The following is an 18,938-nucleotide window of genomic DNA, read 5'->3' on the forward strand; positions in this document are numbered from 1 at the left end:
GTGGTTAGGTGGGGCTGGCTGGCCCTACTCTCCAGCTGCAAGGTCAGGAGTGTTACTGAGGCCTGACCAACTGGAGGTCCTCTGTGCTCTGGCCACAGTGATCAGTTTAGGAATAGGCGTGTGAATCTTTCTGGCCAATTAGAGTCCTCCCCTGAGATCCTCTGGGATCCTGGGCTGTAGGGATGGTGTGGTAGGCTGAAAAAGTCTTCCTTCGGGACTTCCCTGGTGCTCCAGGGGCTCAGACTCCATGCTCCCAATGCAGGGGGCCCAGGTTCCACCCATGGTTGGGGAACTGGATCCCACGTGCCTCAACTGTAGATCCCATGTGCCACAGCTAAGACCCCACAAGGCCAAATAAATTTTCAAAAGCCTCCCTTCCAAGGATATATTTACTTTCTAATACCCAGAGCCTGTAAACCTTACCCTTATATGCCAAAAGGGTGACTGTTACCTAAAGATACCAAAGGGAATGATTAAGTTAAGGGTCTTAAGAAGAAAAGCTTATCTTAGATTATCCAGGTGGGCCTTAACTGCCATCACAAGTATCCTTATAAGAGAAATTAGACACACACAGAGGAGAGATTAAACAGAGAAAGGAGAAGATGATATGCAAACCTAGCCAAGATGCGGCCACAAGCCAAGAAATACGAACAGCCCACAGAAGCCGAGAAGACAAGGAAAGGATTCTTTCCCGGAGCCTCCGGAGGGAGGGAGCACAGCCCTGCAGGCCTTGCTTTTGGACTTCTGGCCTCCCAAACTGCAAAAGTTTGCATTTCTGCTGTCTGAACCCACCGTGTTTGTTGTCATTTGTTACAGCGGCCCTAGGAAGCTAGCCTGTGAGCCCCGCGATGCTGGAGGCCAACCTGGGCCGTGTGATGACCCCGAGTCAGAGGAAAGCAGAGGCGAAGACGGAGAGAGGAGGACTAGTCCCTGAGAACTGTGGCTCATCCCTGAAGGCAGCCTCTTTCCTTGGCCTTTTCAGCAACACAAGCCAATGAGTGTCCCTACTTAAGCCCGTTTGAACTGGTCTGTCCCCTTGCAACCCAGAGAGTTCTGGCTAACATTCCACCCAACAACTATCCAGAGCCTTAAAACATAGCTCAAATCTTTGACCCAGTTTTCTTCCCTAAGGAAACAATCTGAATAAGGACCCTCACTGCTGCGTGAAAAAATAGGGGGGAAAAAACCTACACAGGTAACCACAGGATATGGCTTCATAAATTACGACACATCCCTATGGAGGGATATTATGCAGCTATTAAAAATCATGTGTTCATGCTCATTATAAAATGGTAGGTGAACAGCAGGACATTAAAAAAATATAGAGAGACACAAAACACACATATACATACATTTATATATTTATACATATAAACAGAAGGATCCCCATTTCATTTTTATTTTGCTTTAGATCATTTTAAGAGGTAAAGATTACTCATGCAGCTGAAATCCTGTGTGTACTTCTCCCCAGTTCCTTATATAAACCCCTTCCCTCTGTCACTCAAAGTTGGTATCATTTCGATGCATGATTTTAAACAGTTACTACCCGGGAATGTATCCTAAGTAATACATAATATTTGTACATGTTCTTACATGTTAATAAATAGTATGAGACTCTCTGCAACCTGCTTTTTTACCCAAAGAATAATACATTGGTTCACTAATCCATCTCGATAATGTGTAACATTAATTTTAACTCTTGCCAAGAATTCTATTTCTGAGTATCCCATGCTGTATTTATTCTTTCTCTGGTTAATAAGTGCCGAGATTATTGACAACATTTTTTTCCTATAAAATGCTGCCACTCTCCAGGTCTCTTTGCGCACACATGAGATTGTCTCCCAGGATGTATGTGCAGAAGAGGGTGGCAGGGGGCTCATCTTCATCTGTACAGGATGCCGCTGAGTGGCGGTACCAAGATCGAGTGAAGAGTTCCTGTTCCCACATCCCTGACGGAGAACCATTTTCATTTTTGTCAATCCAGAGGAAATTGTACCTCACGGTGATTTTCATGAGCCTTCTCTGTTTACGGGGCTGTCCATCATTGTTCCACGTGCGTCTATTTCAGTTCCTCTTATGTTAAATCCCTTTACCTGCGTTTGCCTTTTGAATAAAAAGTATATCAGCATGAACTACACCCCAATGTTAACAGTGGTTGGACACTCAATCTGAGGGAATGTCCCTGTCTGCCATCCCCCTACTTTAGGAAACACCACCCTGCCCAACCCGGTGTCTTCACCCTCCCAACAGCTGGCACCACGTGGACCAATGGGAACCACCAGCCTCTTCCCAGATCCTGCCCTGTGATTGGCCCAGACTTGGGCACTGTGACCCAAATCAGACCAATCAGAGCCCTTTCCTGGGATTTCCGGAACTGGAGCTGGGGGAGAGCAACCCACCCCTACGTCAACCCTGAAATTTGAGAGTGTGAGGTCCAGCCTCACCGCGACAAGGAGGCTGAGACCAAGAGAGCCGCCTGCTGAGTAAGGGTGGAGTAGGGTCCGCCAGGCATGTCTAACATGCTTCAGCCCTCTAGTCACTACCGGGACCCCTGCCTCCTGCCCTGGGGGTACAGGCTCAATCAGCGGCCCTGCATGTGCACCGGGGAGGGTTCATGCTCACACGTAAGACTTGTCTGAAATTTTCAAGTGTTCTGTTAAGATAGTTACACCTGTACTATATGTCATCAGAAATTTAACACATTGTAATTGTTTAATCTTCCTTATCTTTCAAGGTGAAGCACAAACATCTGTCTTCCATGAAGGTTTTCTGATCCCGCAACCAAGAGCGGGGACCAGCTGCCATCATCTGCTGAGGCCTGTCTGGAGTGCGTGGGGGCCCCGGCCCAGGAAGGGACCCCAGTGGAGATGGGGAAAGGAGGGACAGACAGAGGGGAAGGTCTGTTAGGGAAGTGGGGGCCTGAGTGGGTCTGATCTCCACTGAATGGCAAGGATTTAGCAGATGAGGCCTGGCCAGAAACCTGCCCCTAGAGCCTGGGGTGGCCCAGGCTCTGACCCACCTAGGGTGGGGGAAGACCATGCAGACTCTGGCCTTTAGCTTGAAGGGTAGGGAGAAGCCTGCTCCAAGGGCCAGGGCCTGCATAGGACCTGGGCCTGCTGACCTATAGGGAGATTCTTGTCAAGGTGACCCTGGACCCCAGCCCCTGACTCCATGAATCTTGACCTTTCCCTTCTCACTGAATCTAGCAGCTTAAAATGAGAAGCGTGTTCCAGTAGATGTGTCTTATGGGAAAACTTCAGCCAAATCAATTAATGATAAAACCCTTGAGCAAACACAGCTACTTTTATCATTTTAGAATGTGGTGATTTGAGCAGCAAAAGAAATTAAATTAAAAACGCAGAGACTCGGGGTCAGAGCCCCAGCTGCTCTCATTGGTTTTTAATCTCCTGTTAAACAATATATCTTCTGATGGCTTTTGTCAGCTTATTCAATGTAATAACCCAGGACACGTGGCCCACTGACCCTCCTCATTCCCTCCACGTGGCTGAGGGGGGAGGATGCAGCTGGCAGCTGGTCAATTAACAAGCTTAAAGTGGGGATGGGTGGGTGGGCCAGAGTCAGGGGAAACGACATGGGCCACACAGGACCCTGGAGGTGGACGTCCCCAGAGATGTGATGGCCGAGGGCAGGGCCGTGGGGTGCCCTGGGGCTGACTCACATTAGAGATTGGGTACCTGAACCCCAGAAAGCAAACGTTTTCCTGAGTCACACTGAGTCAAGATTGGAACTCAGGTGTCCAGACACCCAACCCACAGCTCATTCTGTTGGACACCTGCACAGGTCACCAGGAAAGGGACTGGGCTTGATATGGGGACTGTGGTCCCCAGCTCTCTGTCTTCTCTCAGGGCATTATCCGTGGGTCTTATTGAGCTCAATCTAGGAGATAGTTAGGTTCCATCTTTGGGGAGATCCTGGCCTGATGAGAGAGGCAGTTCCCATGGTTGGGAACATCAGTCTGATGATGGAGGCACAGCTCTGACCTCAGGAAGCGCCCAGTCTGATGGCGACACAGTCAAATGCAGACAGCCAAGCCTACAAGTAAATCGTTTCAGTAAAAACACCCCATGACAAGACAGCGTAGGCTGGAATTTCTGTTGGCTTTGCCATGGAAGGCTTCTAGGAGGAGGCTGAGCCATAAAGAGAAAAGGCTGGTCTCTCATAACTGTACTCCAATAAAAATTGGGGGAAAAATAAGAAGCTGATCTCAAGACAGCTTAGACAGAAACTCTGAGGCAGGAGAGAGGCTGGAGCTGGTGAGGGAGATGACACACGCAGCGAGCTGCCTCTGTGAGTTGTCTGTACCCACACATAGGCACACTGATAAACACACAGGCCTGTTTGCACACACTGACGCCTACTTACACAGACTCCTTCATGTACACTCATAAACACATGCTTGCGCGCCAGGTGCAAACACACAGGAGCTTTCTCCTGTCTCCATGTGTATACACGGATATGCCCACATGCATTTATGTACACGTAACTATACATGTGATCATATATAGACCGACACACGGGCCAACCCCTAGCTTTGTACAAGCTCAGATGTGCTCTGTTGGGCACACAGGTGGGGGGCCTGCACTACCCCAAGCCACACTTGGGGTCCCCCAGCAGCTAGATCACCTGCCAGACGTCCCTGAGCCCCCCTTCCTGGGCTCCGTCTGCATCCCTGGCCCCCTGCCATGGTCCATGCATCTGCAGCCTCTCCTCTGGGTTGGTGGACGGGCAGGGAGCTGAGACTGACCTGGAGGAGAGAGACTCTTAGGGAGTCCCCTAGCACCACCCATGGCCTAGAGGACCCACAGGGTAGGAGGGGCTCACAGTGGAACTCGCAAATTCCCTCTCATTTACCCAAGGTCTCTGTGACAGGTCAGGGGCCTGTGAAACAGACTCAGAGATGGAGATTTGTAAGTAGATTTCCTGGTGGTCACCTCACCCCCAGGAAGCGAGGGAGGCAGGACTAGGCAGACTGAGAAGCTGGGTTGTGACACAGTCATGGCCAAGGTCTCAGCCACCCCCTGGGAGCTGTGGAGCGGGGCTGGCCTTGCAGGTGGTCCCACTCGGTGTTAGGCCGAGCATCCTAAGCCTCTACTAGTCACTGGATGTGGGCTGCCTCCGGAAACTAAGGTAACCTTGAGGGAGGAGGTTCCCTTCAGCTAAGAACACAAGGAAAAGAGGCTCACCTTGGAGCAGGCAGCTGCCCACACTCCCCAGCTGGAGAACAGGCACTGGGGGCCTTGGGGGTGTGGGGAGCACAGTGATGTCCTCCATTGTCTGCAGAGGATGAGACATCCACTCCATCACTACTGCAGTCTCCCTCCAGTCTCTCCTGCTGCAGTTGGCTGCTCCTCTCGGGAGTTTTTCTGGGCCCGGCTCCCTTGTCTGTCCCTCCTACGTCATCCCATCTCCCTGGACTGGTGTTGACAGCTCCAGGTTGCTGGCTTCTCAGGAAGCAAGGGACAAGGCTCCCTCCAGCGCCCTCCTCTGGTGGGGCCAAGAACCCCTCTGAGTACAGAGGGCTGAGGAATCCGACAGGGCTGAGGACAGGCCCCTCCCACATGCTAGTCCCCATGACTCAGATCAGTGGGACTCAGGCTGAGGCCACCCGTTTTTTTGCGCTGGGCTCACGAGGCAGCAGCGTGGGCTTGTGCCTTTATTATTCAGCAGGCTCTGTGGGAGGAAAATTGTTTCCCGCTTTTGGCTGACAGGACCCCCTTCTGCACTTCCCAGTCTCCTCTCACACACGCAGCCCCAGCAAGAGTGGGAGCTGAAAGCCTCTGGATCTAAGACAAACCTTCCACCCCTTCCTTTCCAGGGAGGACGTGAGCCAGACAGGGTCAAGTGCGGAGAGGAAGGGGAGACACCCAGACTCCACCCAGGCTAGGACTGTATTTCATCTAAGACGCACGTTTGTTTTCACATTTTAGTAACGCCAAAACTGGGATATGTTTAACAGTGGATGCCTTACCCAGGTTTAATCAGCAGCAATTTTTTTCCCTCTTTGTGGTACCTAACATAATGGTTACATTTTCGCTGAACAGTATCTTAGGTTTGATGCAGCTGAGAGGCAATGCCCCATCGCTACTGGAGATGGGGGAGGGGAGGGGACTGGAGCCAGGCCACCTCTCAGCACCTCCTGCATCAGCTTTTCAGGGCACAACATCAGGATCTAGGCCCTCTCAAGGCCTCCTGCAGGCAGATGAAGAGCAAAACCAGGTTCCGGAGCCAAATAGAAAATTATTTTTAGAGATTCGGGGCTGAGATTTGCTTCCAGGGCCCCGCAGACCTCATCTGCCGACGGCCACAAGCCTCCTTCTGAAGCCTAAATAAAAGTAGCTGGAAGCAGGTTCTGCTGCCTCGCAGCTGGGAGGATGTCAGAGATGTAAATGTGGGTGCAGACATTCTGGGGAAGAGGGCTTGGGGCTCTCTTTTTAAATCCAGGCCTTTTAAAGTGGTGACAGGCCTGGCAGTGTCTCCAGGTAAGATCAACCCCACGGGGAGCCAGATGTTAAAGCCCTGGGAACCAAGAAAGAGAATGCCACCAGGAGTGGGGAGGACGGGGGGAGGGGGGTGGGCGGCCGGGGCGGGGATAACTTAGGGCAGAGACTGGCATTCTGGACCTCTTCTGGGCACCTGCAGCCAGGAGGCCCCAGAGGCAGACTCCCTGGGGGAGCCTTGGTAAACTCCCAGATGGCCATCTGAGTAGACTCCTGGGGAAGGAGGTGGCAAATGGGTACAGTGGTGTCCAAACCTTGACAGCCAGGTGAGATTTCAACAAGCAGCAGAGACTGCAGGAAGGGGTTGGGGTGGGACAGAGGTGAGCCAGACCCAAAGGGAGAGGCCAGGCGCTGAGGAGGCTGGAGCGCTGCCGGGCAGCGTGTGCTTGCTTCCTTCTTGCCCTCTGACCCGGGCCGGAAGCCCCTCGCAAGGAGCCCTGGGAAGTGTAGTTCCCAGGAGAAAGAGCAGTCTGGCAGTACCTAACTAACCCTGCCTGGCTCCCTAGCCCAGACCAGACTGCAAGCTTTCGTTCACTCCACCAACATGTACTGAGTACCCACCGCAGGCCAGACACTGAGTGCTGGGGATTCAAGCAAACAGGCGAAAATCCACACTCTCAAGAAGTCTATGTTAGAAATGTTATCTCTAGCCGGGAGAAACATGATAAAATAAGCATATAGAATGCCAGTGCTAAGTGCCGTGAAGGAAGAAAACAGGGTTGGCCTGGGAAAGGAGTGCAGCTTTCTGTAGTGTGAGCAGGGAAGCCCCTCTGAAAAGATTTGACTACAGCCCTCAGGAAATGGGGGAGTAGCCAGGAGGGTATCTGCAAGCAGTGTGCTTCAGGTTCAACAAGCCGTAGGTGCAAAGGCCCTGGGGCAGGAGCGAAGTTGGGATGGTCAAGAACTACAGGAAGACTGGTGGCCAGAGTGGAAGGAGTTGAGGAGAGAGGAGGAGGCGGCCAGGGTAGGGAGACGTAGCATCAGAGACTTTCTGGGCAAGGCTTTCTGGGCCACGGGAAGGACTCTGGCTCTCACTGTGAGTGACATGGTGAACCTGTAGAGGGTTAAACAGAAGGGTGGGATCTGACTCTCGCTTTAGCAGGAGAAGAGACTGTAGGGGCCAAGGGGCTCTGGAGGCAATGGAGACCCACTAAGGGTCTCTTGCAAACTTCCAAGCAAGAATGATGGAGGTTGGATTTGGGTATATTTAGAAGGCAGAGCTGACAAGATTGCTGACAGACTGGATTCAGGGGTGTTCCAGTTTCCTATTGCTACATAACAAACCACCCCCAGTACTTGGTGACTTCAAAGCACTGCAGTCCTTTATTTTGCTCGTGAGCCTGCAGCTTGGCAGGGCTCAACAAGGAAGACTAGTCTGCTGCCTGTGGCATCGGCCACACCCGCCCAACGGGGGGCGCTGGCGCCACCGCTGCCCAGGTGAGCCAGTCTCGGCAAGTGTGCGTGGACGTGGCTGCGAGCTTCGCCTGGGCTGCTGGCCCCAGGCCTCGGCTCCTCTTCACACCGCCCTCTTTCAGGGCTTCTTATAACACAATAGCGGGGTAGCAAGAGCAGGTGTTCCAGGAGACCAAGGAGGAGGTGCCTTGTGATCAAGGATCAAGTCCCAGAAAGTAATTCCATGGTCTCCTTTGGTGAAGTGAGTCACCAGACCCAGCCCTGACTCAGGGGAGGGAGATTAGATGCCTCCTTCATCTTTCAGGGGCAGGAGGAACATTGAGCCATCATTGATCAGGAGAGAAAGTCAGGGAGACTCCAGGATTTGGGGGCTGGGCCCCTTACCTCTGGATGGAGGACACCATGACATCCCAGTTATCTTACCCTCCAGATAATTGAGCCTCCAGAGACCCTGAGGCTGCCTGCCAACCTGCTGCCCAGTGCTGCCCGCTCTGGACTCTGGTGGGAACTCTGATATGCTTTCCCTGGTGATGAAGAGGGACAGGGAGTGGGGATTGGGGGGAAAGGGGTAGGGGGTGATACAGAGGCTGTGAGGGCACCTGGGGTGGCTGAGGGGTCTATATATCCAAGTCTGGTGGAATGTAGACCCTTCCCTGAAAACACTCAGGCACAAACTCTCATGCACCCATGACTCTCCTGGGCAATATTGTTAAAATGCTGAAACTAGTACAGAAGATCCCAGGCTGCAGGAGAGCGGGGTGGAGGTGGGGGCATGTTGTGAGACTCCGCCTTTCTAACCAGCTCCCAGGTGCCCCCACTGCTGCTGGTCCACAGAGCCAGGGTCTGGTCGAGCCAGACCCGTGGCTTCCTAGGTGGACACTGCAACCCCGACACCCCGTCCCAAGGGCCCATCGCCCACCCCCGCCCCGTGCTGCAGACTCGGACAGGAGCCCCAGGCCTGAGCACCTGCAGCGTCACCAACCACCCAAGGGGATGAGCTGTGTGACCTTGGGCAAGTTCCTTCTGTCTCTGTTTACTCATCGGCAAAACCAAGGGAGACCTAGAAAGTGGGAGAGAGAAGAAAGGGTTGAGGGAAGAGGGGAGAGGAAGGGACAGGGAGGAGGGGAGGGGAAGGATGGACAAGGAAAGAGGGGAGGGCAGAGCAAAAGGGGGCAGCAGTTAAGGGACTTTGAAGACAAAGGGGTCTCGCTGAGAAAACAAGAATGAGGGAAGTGATGGCCTGCGGGAAGGGGGTGGTGGATGTGGGTGTAAGACAGGTGGGCCGGGGCGGGAAGAGGCAGCCCTAAGGGGCCCACAGTCTCTCTCATCTCGTCCCAAGCTCTCAGGCACTGGGGAGAAATGAGATTCTAGCTGCAACTCTTCTGGGAAGCATCTGCCTTTTCATTTATGAGGAAAAAGTAGGAAAATGACCAGGGGAGGCGCCGCTACTGTTTTTTTAAGCAACGCAGCAAAAATGTCACCGCTGGGAGCGTAAAGCCCATCAAGATGGTTAAGTAATAGCCTGGCTGCCTTCATCAGGCTCAGCTGTCCACCAGCCTTCCGTTCCCCGGGCCAGATTTCACCCCAGGGCCCTGCAGGCCAGACTTGCCTGTAAGCCCCTAATGAGCTGCATGACGGATGTAAAACCCCCACCTCCGTCTCACCCATAAGCCAGGCGCTTCTGATGCTCGACCCAGAGCTCGGGAGGCCTGGACCATCCCACCCCAGTTCCATAACACGACTCCAAGAAGGGCACCAGCACAAGACTATTCCCGAACCCCTTTCTGGACCTCCAGGCCTGTGCCTTGCTCTAGCTTTCCCAGTCCACTCAGGGCACTGAGGGGACCAGAGTTGTCCTTGAGATCAGGGGATGACTGTTTGGGGGTCTCCTTGAAGAGAGAAGAAGTGATATCTGTGCCTTCCTGGGGTCCAACCCCCAGATGGAAATGCTCTCTTTGGATCTGTGCTGGAAACAGCTCTGTGTTGGGTAAGGCTAGCAGTGGGGAGAGAAAGGAGACAAAGGAATGACGTCAGCGTCCTGCCGAGGGTAGAGGTTGGCACCACAGTCCTCTAAAAGGGGCCAAGACAGGGAGGGCACAGCGTTTGCACAGGTACAGGGAGGGCTGTGTGCGCGCAGCCCCTGCCGAGCTCAGGTTGGGGGCTGGGCCCACCCATACCCCATGCATGGGGGTGGGGTGAGAGGAGCAGCCTCTGCTGCACCTCAGCTCACACTGTACCTTGGCCTGGGGTGCCCTCTCCCTCCCGTGCAATTGTGAGTTTCCACACCCTTCAAGGTCCAGCCCAGAATGCCACCTCCTTCAGGAAGCCCACCTTGAAGCCTCCAGCCTGCCGACTCCCACCTTCCCAACCTGTCTGAAGCCAGCTTGTGAGGGGAATCCTGTCCAGGGAAGAAATCCCACGGGGCCCTGAGCAGCACGGTCCACTGTGTTTCTCCAAATACATCAGAAGCCCCTTCAGGGCAAAGCCTGGCACTCACCCTGGCTCAAGCGTGGCAGGAGGGTCCCCTGGCCCCTGGCTCTGTGCTCCGAGAGACGCTCCCATCCCACCCCCTTGCCTGTTCTCTTCCTCTCCACAGCCCTTCTCACCCACACTCTGTCTGCACAGTTCTTTGCTTATTATCTGCTTCTCCAGACTAGAATGTAAACTCCCATCAGGACAGCTGTTTTTGCCAAATTTCTTTATGGCTCTATCCATAGCCTATCTGGAATAGTCCCTGGCACATAATAGGTGCTAAAGAAATGGTTGTTATGTCCCATTCTCTCCAAAGAGTTGAATTTACGGGCCGAAGTCTTTCTTTGCCTCGATTCACAGATGCGGTGACGTGAGCCATGGCAGGCAGTGTGTGGGATTGCGCAGGGAAGGGGTGAGCCCTCTTATGGCACTTTCGGGTCTTGCCCTTTCTCTTGAAAATCCAAAAACTGGTGGCATTTCTCCCATAAAATTCCCTGTGTCTAGACCGCAAGCCCTCAAGAGAGCTCAGAGCGCAAATTTCTATTGTTGTTGTTCATATATTAATATTTGCTCAGAGAAGGTAATGGCAACCCACTCCAGTACTCTTGCCTGGAAAATCCCATGGATGGAGGAGCCTGGTAGGCTGCAGTCCATGGGGTCTCTAAGATTGGACACGACTAAGTGACTTCACTTTCACTTTTCACTTTCATGCATTGGAGAAGGAAATGGCAACCCACTCCAGTGTTCTTGCCTGCAGAATCCCAGGGACGGCAGAGCCTGGTGGGCTGCTGCCTATGGGGTCGCACAGAGTCGGACACGACTGAAGCGACTTAGCAGCAGCAGCAGCAGCATGGCATGTTTGGACGGCATGTAGAGAGCAGCTGCCTTTTTGAGATGAGGGGAGTGTGGTGATTTGCCAAGTGTCACACAGCAAGTTAGTGGCCCAGGCAGAGCCCTGCCCCCAACCCCAGCCTGGACCCCCCGGGGCTGGGGGGAGGACGCTGGTCATCAGGCCACCAACTCTCCTCCGCAGGCCACTGAGGCTGAGGAGGCAAAAGACAGGCCCTTAGCTCACCTGGGGTCTTGCTCCAGACTCCTGCAAGGGAGGCTGCACTTGCCCCCCCGACTCCTGCCGGGACCAGGGGCCCCAGCACCCCTGCAGCTGTCTCTCAAGCTGGGACTCTAGCTGTTCTCTCCTGCAGACAAGAGAACACCTCCCACAAGCCCGTGTGGCTGGAAGGGGCACCCTCTCTTAGAACTTCCATCTTGGCAAGAGTGCTCCCATCCCTTCGCAGGCTCCCACTGGGGATGTTGATATGGAGGGAGAAGGGAACAAGGGATTTCTTTTTATTTATCCGTTTCGGTATGGTGAGGGATATTTAAAAGCCCATGGGGATGATTTTTAAAGTTTTTAAGGAAAGACAAGTGATCCGTGCATGGTGCAAATTGCAATTATCTATTCAACCTAACAAATATTAATTATGCCCCTACTGTGTGCAGGGCAAAATCTTAAAGAATAAGACCCAGAATCCCACTGGCTGGACAGGGAAGAGTCAGATGAAGAATGAGACAGACAGAATGCTCCTAAGAAGGAGGGTCCTCACTGGAGCTCTTGGCAAGCACAATGGGAGCACAGGTGGCAATGAATCCCACCCGAGGCAGCAGGGACACTGCCAGAGGGAAGGTGGCATTTTTGCTCAGCCTTAAAGGACCCAGCCAAGGGGACCTTCTTGAACAGAGCCTGAAAAAAAGGTACTTGGGTGTTTAGGGAACTGGACCAAACGCCTGGGGTGCCAGGAGGCCTCCAGGATGGTGGGCAGAAGCCACTGGAGGCGAGGCAGAAAAAAACTGGTGGGGTAGGTGGGTGCAGGAGTCCTCGTCTATGGAGCCAAGTGGCTATGACTTTGCAGAGAGCCCTCCAGCTGAAGTAGAAAGGTGAGTCCCTCAGCTATTTCAGAAGGACATCTCAGAGGTAGGCGGGTTGAGTGGGAAGGAGGCAGAAAAGAGACACTGGAGACCAGAGAGGGGTGATGGGGTCCTGGGCTGGGGGACAGTGAGCGTGTGGACACGGAGAAGGGGCCTCGTGGATACCTGGCCTGGGGAAGAGAGAGCAGGGAGGAGCAGACCCGCTCTGAGGTTCCAGCTTAGACACGGGGCTGCAGTGGCTCCACGTGTGTCCTGTGACCCCGCCCTACCTCCCCAGAGCCAACTGGTCCACGTCCAGGCCCGTGATCCAGCTGGCGGGGGGAGGGGCACCTGGGCGGGGGGGATGGAGACCTGCTCCAGAATATTCCTTTGCAAAATATGTATAGTTAAGGGCTCAGCCTCGATACCCTCCCCCTCCTGGTCCCAGCACAGGACTGGGCCCGCAGCATGGTATTCACTGAAAACGGGGGCAGAAAGGGCTGGTGCTATCAGGGAGGGCTTCCTGGAGGAGGGAGTAGGCTTCAGATGGGCAGAGGGAAGGGCAGAGCCACGGCAGGGGCAGGGGGCCAGGCAGGTCCTTACTCCCGTCCCCCTCCAGCCCTCTCAGGAGAGGGCCCCAGGTGCGTCCTGCCCCTGTGAAGGGGCTCCGGCCACCCCTCCCCTTTGCCCCCGGGCCGGTGCTCTCAGAGGGCAGTTCTGGCAGAGTCCGGCCTCCCTGCAGCGACAGAAAGGAGCCGAGGGAGCAGCCGTTGGCCTCAGGTCAAACTTCCAGTTAGCGGCCCTGCAGGGCCTCAAATCCAGGCCTCTTTCCCCTGTGGAGGTGATCAGGCCAAACCTCTCAGCCCACGTGGGTCACCAGGACAGCCCCGGGAACGCTGACTCGGGGCCCGGAGCTGGGAGGCTCAGCTGACCTGATGCAAGGCCCCCCAGACGTCCTTCCAGCTTCAGCTGCAGGCCCCTTGAGGCCGGGAGAGGACGCTGGGGCTGGGGCGAGGGGGTCAGGAGACCTCAGGAACCTCAGCCCCAGGCCTTCCTAGCCCTCATTCTAGCTACCACCCACCTGGCCTGGGGGCCCTCCGAGCCCTCTGTCCAGAGCATCAGCCACAAGCTGCCAGTTGGTGGGTGAAGGGGAGTGGGGCCCCCGCTGGCCTGGAACCGAGACCTCTCCCCATCTCCCCGGCAGCGGGTGCCTGAGTGGAAGCGACAGCGTGACAGGCACCCGCGCCCAGACCTGCGGATCAATCTGTAGGCGTCCGATGGACGCAGGCGTGCAGTAGGATGCGGGCCAGTCCCCCCCAAATGGGGATGAACCCCACCCTGGTGACCCGTCAGGCTGGGCGGCAGCAGGTAACACTGCCGCCAACTGTACCAAACCCTTCTCTCCCCAACCACACCCCCCCATCCCTCTTTCTCCCACCTACGCTGCCTAAGCCCCCCCACCCCCCCGCACCCGGGTTTGGCCTTCTTTCTCCCTCTCCCTCCTGCCTGTCTCTCCCCGCTTGCCTCCCCCTCCCTCCTCCTCCCTGGAGGTTATTCCTGTGGGTTAACCCTCACCCTCCTCCTCTGTCCTCTTTTTGAGCACCCCTGGGGAAGTTCTCAGGGAATATCAGCCATTGCCTTTGATGACAGAAAGAGACCTTGGCAGGGCAGGCCCTGGCAGGAGGACAGTGAAAACACAGCACAGGTGGACAGGCGCAGAACACCCCCATCCTCAGCCCTGGGGAGCCAGGGCCTCCCACTGACCCCTTTGGGCCCCGCTTCGTGAATTGCAGCAACAGGAGGAGACAGGATGGAGAAGGAGAAGCCGGAGAGCTGAGAGCTGTTGGCACGGCCTGCAGGGAGGATTCGGGTGGGCAGAGAGCGAGCTGGACTGACCTCAACTCTCAGTCCCAAGAGCAAGGGAGCCAGCACCCAGAGCCGCATCCTGGTGGGGGCGGGACCTGGGCAATCCACCTTCCTTCTTGAACCTGGAAGAGTCTCATCTGGCCTGCCTAATGCGACACAGCAGGTGGAATCAGGTCACAGGTGCAAAGGCGCCCCCCCCCCCCCCCCCGCACTCGCACCACACACATGCGGCAGGTCCTTAGCAGGGTATGCCCAGTGCCCCTCCCACCACACCTCCAAGCAGCCCTGAGCCCCCTGAGTTTCCAGTCTCCTGGGGAACCTTGGATCATGTCACCCTCACCCCTGTCAGTCCCCCAAGACCCATCCTCAACCCAAGAACCCCAGCCCCCAGGAAGCTGTCAAATTCCATCAGAGGTTCCTTGCATCGCAGGCCAGCCAAGCACAGCCTACAGGGAACCTAATGTTCCGCATGCTTGTGCTACCATGCTGATGCTATTGTGGTGAATAAATTCCAAATGCATCCAAAGCGTACCTTAATCCGTGGTGGGTTTCATCCTCATGAATTTCCTACATGGTGACTGGGTAACCAAAAATACAGTTGAAAGTTTTTGTTTTCAAACAAAGTGGTGCTGCTTGTTTTTCTCTTTTCAAACTTTTGTATCATGGAGAATTTTTTAAATACACAAAAGTGCAAAGGATCTAATGAAAGCCCAAGTGCCCTTCCTCCAGATCAACTCAGTCTTTGCATCCACGCCCCAGCCATGCCCCCTCCCCTCTTATTGTGAAGAGAATCCCAGCCATGGCATCATTCCATCTGTCAGCATTTCAGTGTATATCTCTAGAAAATGAGGGCCCATCACTTGTAAACAAAATCATAATGCTGCACTTAACGGTAATTCTCTCATATCCCAGTCCATGTTCGAAACTGTCGGAAGTGTTCTATGTCAGACATAGATCCTTATCCTTGAAAAGTCAGGCAGCCACGGCCTTTGTGTCTTCCTATCACTGGACTGTAACTGGGCCTTGGTCTCCATCGCTCCCCTCCTCCAACAAGCTGAGGCCAGAAACCAGGTCAAAATCCTCCTCTCTCCCCAAACCCACAGAGAGGAGCGGGTCAGGACCAGCGCTGAGGGCCCCACGGTGGACGCTCCTTAAACACATGTTCAGTTGCCCTGAACTGGACTTCTGCGCTGGAACACAGCTCAGGGAGACAGTGACGAGCAGAGGGCAGCCCGCCTCTGAGCAGCAGCAGGCTCACCAGGAAAGGACCCAGGTCCAGACATGGGGTTGGGGACAGAGTTCGTTTCCCCCTTGCTGTCCAGAATAGGGTTGCATCCCCAGCCACTCTCCTGCGGGGTGGGGGGCGGGGCTCACCCACTTAAACTCTCCCCAACTCCCTGGGGCCCTGTGAGAAGCTGTTCCAAAGTACCCTACTCTCTACTCTGCATCCAAAGGCCACCTCCTCCAGGGAGCCCTCCAGGAGCCCACCTACCATTAAAAGCCCAGCAGCCTTTGTCCTTTCGTCCTCCAGACTGGCCCACTCTTTACTGTGGATCACTCACTGCGAGCTCCTGAAGGATGGGGGCTGTGCCTTGTCTCTCCCACCTCCCCCACCACAAGCTCTCAGTAACTACTCACAGCTGAACAAGGAGCAGCCTCTTTCTACCCTGACGTGTTTCTTCTCCACCCCTTGGCCATTTTCTCGATTTTTAAGCCAGGCTTCTCACCCACAAATCTGTTCATTTCACAAGCTGTAATTAAGCGCCACTGTGTGCCCAGGGCAGGGCCAGACCCTCAGGGGCTCAGAGAGAGGAGGCGGCAAGGTCAGCAGGGTGCAGGGCAGAGGACAGTGTCACACCTCGGTCGGCACGACTGCCTGCAGCTTCTCCAAGCCCTCCACTTGTTTGGAGGCTCAAGATTCCCCACGAGGCCTGGATGTGCCACATACCCAGGCATTTGCAACTCAAAAGTCAGACACTCAGGCCTGCCCTTGGCAGAGATGACTATTAAATTGCAAAAACATTTTCACATCCACATCTCGTTAAACCTCAGACTGACGCAGGAGTAGAGCAGGGTTCGATGGGGTTAACAGGTCTAGCTGTTGATGGGTGAAAGGAAGACACAGAGAGGGTGTGCCTTGCCCAAGGGGCACACAGCAACTCAGGGATGGAGAGCACCTAGATGGAAACCCAGCCGTCCACGCCCTGCACAGCCGGCCTGCAGGGACCGCCCCACTGACCAGAGACCTGGCCCCACAGCCCAGCTGGGCGCAGTCCCGCCCACAGTCACCGGGGAAAGCCTTCCTCCCTCCTGTCTTTGGGGTCAGAGAGGTGGGAGGGGCGTCCAAAACCCTGCTCTTTGGCCTTCTTTTCCCCCAACTCCTTGTGTTACAGTTGAAGTAACCGAGTCAAAATAGGGACACGCCTCAGCCTTTACTGAACACCTTCCACATACACCAGATTCCCTGCCCCCAGCGTCTAATTAACACTCACACAGCCCCAGCAAGGCTGACCCTAGGATCCCCATGGTTCACATGAAAAGGCATTTTTATCCAAGCTGAGCCCCAGTATTTCTGCAATCTCAATGGCCAGAATTGGGAACAGACTAATGTGTCAAAGCTGTCAACAATGCTCTGATCCATGTTATGGAAAGAGAGCTCATTTGCTCTGTGGGAAAATAATTTAGCAGGTTTTGGTGTAAAAGTGCAACCAAACTGCTCTTCTTGATGAGAAGATGGAGCTGAGAAGCACCCGATTCTGGAAGCAGTATGGCGTTCCTCTCCACCTCTCTCTCCTTCCCCTATCCCTCCTCTCTCCCGCGCCCTGCCCCGCCCCGCCCCGTCTCCCTCCCCGTTGTCCCTCTCTGTCCCCCTTTCTCTCTGTGTCCCTTCCCCTGCCCCCTGTCTCCCCACCAGGCCAGCCAAGGTCAGGGCCTGGGCCCTGGATTACAGGGCTGTGGCCAAAGACACTCATTAAGGGTATGAGCGGGCCTCAGGGCATGAAGTCCAACTAAGGTGAGAGCTGCCCAGAGCGGGAGGGCTTGGGGAGATGTCCACAGAGGCACAGGGCCTTCAGACCCCGGAATCAGGGCACCTGCTCACCCATTTTACTTTACTGCTAGCTAAGCCCCCAAGGAGATCTTGCTTAAACTCTGCAGCTTAGTCTTAGCCAGGCTTTGCATATTATGGAAATTAGGATCCTGTCAGAGCTTGGAGGGGTGGGGTTTGGGGAGGAGGGAATTGGCCTGAAAATGTCCACAGTGGGGAGGTGGCAGGTAGAGCCCAGGAGTGGGCACCATTCAGTTAATTGGTGGGGGACCTGCCACCATGGGTTGCAGGACACTTTGGAGAGGGTTCTGGGGAGGGCTGGGCTTCCTGAGCACAGGGGAAGGAGCTCAGAGCATCACGTGGGCATAGAAGGGAGCCCAGTCCCTGCAGGTTCCCTATAAGAGCGAGAGTCTGGTTCCTGCTAGGCTCTCCAAAGCCCCTGCTCCCCCTGAAATAAAGAGATGAAATAAGAAGGCAGGTCTGCTGGCTCAGCGCTCCCCATTCCTCATTGAAATCGGCTCCCTCTCTGGGCCAAGTGAGTGGCTGGCCAAGTTCCCTTGGGTCCCTATCTCCTTGCCTCTCAATCAGACACTCCTCCACTGGTGAAGGGATCCCAGGTTCTTAGCAGGGGGGCAGCCTGCCCTGACATGTGTCTGCCTTCCGCATGAGCTCTGATTGACTTTTTACTTCCCTGCTTGTCCAAGCAATAATTAGGACCCCTTTCTCCATATTAAGCGGCTGCTGCCATCACCACTTCACGGTCCTCTGAATCGCATTTCTCCTCCTCTTTATCCTGGGGGCAGGCTCCTGACTAGTCTGGCAGAAGGACATTGGAGAGGGAGGCTGGGGGTGCGGGAGTGTGGGCTGGCTTTCTTAGAATATGACAAGGCCAGCTGTGACTTCCAAGGTGGGCCTGTCCAAGATGGAACGGAAAATCACATCCAATCTCGGCAGGGAAACTAGTAGAGACACCCATGACGCCGTGGCCCCCAACTCACCTGTCCCTGATGCCTGAATCCCCTCCTTAGAGATTTAGCCCTTTGAAAAGGGCATGTGATGAACATAAATGTTTCTGCAAGCAGACTAAACTGCCCGTGATTTCCAGTAGACACCTGCCCTGATCCCTGCCCGCCCTCTCCTGCTCAGCTCTATCCCAGCAGCTACTCCCAGAAAACTACATTTCCCAGGCTCCTCATCTGCTGGCTTCCTGTCAGGTTCGGCCAATGAGAGCCTCTGGCTGGAGACTGGTGGGGGGAGGTGAGGAGCACCCCTCTCTCTGATTGTGGTCTCAGCCTGTGGCTGCTGGTGTGGCCGCGTCTCTGCTGTGGCCTCAGCTTCCCCAGTTTGTCCCCTTCACAGTTCCAGTTCCAGCCTTGGGCAGCCCCTTCCCTACATTCCCAGCTCCTACCTGATCCCCCAGATCCTAGGCTGGTACCATCACCTCTTTCCCTTGTCCCTGCTCCTAGGCTGGGGCAGATTCCTGCGATCCGCAAGCTCTGGGCTGTTTCCCCATCTCCGGTTTTAGCTCTACCAGCACCTCTGCAACTGGTTTTGCATATTCTGTTTCCTCTATTGAAACTACCTGGCCAAAGTTCTCTCTTTTTTCTTTTTTACCTGGACCACAACTTGCACAGCAGCTTACACTTAAAATGTTCAAGGTGTATGGGAGTTAGTTGCTCGGTTGTGTCTGACCCTTTGTGACCCTATGGTCTATAGCC

The 18,938-nt window shown here is 54.7% G+C and overlaps 2 long non-coding RNA genes across 2 annotated transcripts; one reads left to right on the plus strand and one right to left on the minus strand.

Moving 5' to 3' along the window:
* Positions 1-2,363: 2,363 nt before the first annotated feature.
* LOC129647643 (uncharacterized) lies at positions 2,364-2,982 on the plus strand. The gene is made up of 2 exons (XR_008712404.1): positions 2,364-2,624; positions 2,735-2,982. It is a non-coding gene; the product is annotated as an uncharacterized LOC129647643 (long non-coding RNA).
* Positions 2,983-7,329: 4,347 nt separating this feature from the next.
* LOC129647644 (uncharacterized) lies at positions 7,330-15,777 on the minus strand. Its single transcript, XR_008712405.1, has 5 exons — positions 15,667-15,777; positions 14,707-14,752; positions 14,205-14,320; positions 8,939-8,991; positions 7,330-7,572 (listed from the first exon to the last, which is right to left on the minus strand). It is a non-coding gene; the product is annotated as an uncharacterized LOC129647644 (long non-coding RNA).
* Positions 15,778-18,938: the final 3,161 nt, after the last annotated feature.

This window comes from Bubalus kerabau, chromosome 3 (genome assembly GCF_029407905.1).
Source record: "Bubalus kerabau isolate K-KA32 ecotype Philippines breed swamp buffalo chromosome 3, PCC_UOA_SB_1v2, whole genome shotgun sequence".
Taxonomy (NCBI): domain Eukaryota; kingdom Metazoa; phylum Chordata; class Mammalia; order Artiodactyla; family Bovidae; genus Bubalus; species Bubalus kerabau.